At 49.3% G+C, this 1,491-nt stretch overlaps 1 non-coding gene across 1 annotated transcript; it reads left to right on the top strand.

The window, feature by feature from the left end:
* The first annotated feature begins 690 nt into the window (after positions 1-690).
* LOC130325486 (U2 spliceosomal RNA) lies at positions 691-882 on the top strand. Its single transcript, XR_008870303.1, has one exon. It is a non-coding gene; the product is annotated as a U2 spliceosomal RNA (small nuclear RNA).
* Positions 883-1,491: the final 609 nt, after the last annotated feature.

Genomic DNA, 1,491 nt, shown 5'->3' with positions numbered 1-1,491 from the left:
TATTACGGCCTTCATAGAAGCAACAGGAGATTGTTGCATCCATCTAGAACCCTCAGAACTACAGTGCTATGATGTCACTCACTTCCACAGGCCTTGCAGAGTGTAAACAACAACAACCCAGCTTTGTTGTGTATGTAACCATAGGGATTTGTGATGTCACCTAGAACCTTCACAGCAGCGACAGCTTTATGAGGAGCATCAGCACTGCTCTGCCTGAGCAGAACCATCACCGCCATAGGTTGTCAAATAACCCGGGTTTAACCCACACAGGTAAGTCCAATAGGGTGCAGGCATGTCCTCTATGCTTACAGCTTCCCGTGGGTGTTGGTTTGATACCGTTTGGGGACAGCCAAGGAGGCATCTGCAGGCAACAAAGGTAGGTGTGTGCTTGTGTGTGTGTTTCCTATGCAGATCCTAAGCCCAGTGTCACATGCAAGTAGGAGGAGTAAGAAGGGTTCCTGGCAAATCCGGGTTATGGATTGCATTTAAAAAGGCCCCGTGGGAGTGCAATGGGCCCCTGTCTTGCTGCTTAGCAATAATGGTATGGGTTTAGGTTCTGCTGTGTGTACTGGTGGTTGACTGCCCCCCAGCCCAGAGTGTGCATGGAAAATTGTCTGGCAGCCTCCCTGACAGCAAGGCAGTGATAGTGCCCATGAAGGGCACCTTGTTGGGCCCGCCCCTTTCACGGTTATCGCTTCTCGGCCTTTTGGCTAAGATCAAGTGTAGTATCTGTTCTTATCAGTTTAATATCTGATACGTCCCCCTATCTGGGGACCATATATTAAATGGATTTTTGAGAACGGGGGCCGATTTCGAAGCTTGCTTCCGTCGCCCTATGCATTGACCCGATATGGCAGTATCTTCGGGTACAGTGCACCACCCCCTTACAGGGTTAAAAAGAAAGATTCCTACTTCATTGCTACCTGCTTGCTGGCTAGCCAGCTAGCCAGCCCTGTGGGCCTTGCTGCTGCTGCAGCCAAAAAACAAAAGGTGGTGCTGCTGCTGCTTCTGCTGCTTCTGCTTCTGCTTGTGTCTGGCCGCTGTTGGAGCGTCCAGGCACAGGACTTCTGCTGCTGCTGACTAAATGGCCTCCTTAATTGGATCATTTGAGTAGCCAGCACACCTGTGCAGGTAGGGCATGACATGATAGGCAGCTGCCTTGATAGCGGGTGGGTGCTGAATGTTCCTAATTGACAAAATAAGATTAATGCTTATGAAGAAATATAAAATCTCATCACCTTCCCCAATATCGCGCCACACCCCTACCCCTTAATTCCCTGGTTGAACTTGATGGACATTATGTCTTTTTTCGACCGTACTAACTATGTAACTATGTAACATAACATGGGGGGGGGGGGGGGTCTCCTGGCTGTTCACACAGGTGTGTCATTGCTGTACATTGACCATGCATTTGCTTCTGTGGTATTGCAAAGGCAAAGACAAATGCTTCCAGCCATCCATTGCACTAATGGATTGGTCATCAGCTGGCTG

This window comes from Hyla sarda, unplaced genomic scaffold (genome assembly GCF_029499605.1).
Source record: "Hyla sarda isolate aHylSar1 unplaced genomic scaffold, aHylSar1.hap1 scaffold_272, whole genome shotgun sequence".
NCBI classification, from domain to species: domain Eukaryota; kingdom Metazoa; phylum Chordata; class Amphibia; order Anura; family Hylidae; genus Hyla; species Hyla sarda.
The sequence above is the reverse complement of the archived record's forward strand: the minus strand, read 5'-3'. Positions and strand labels throughout refer to the sequence as shown.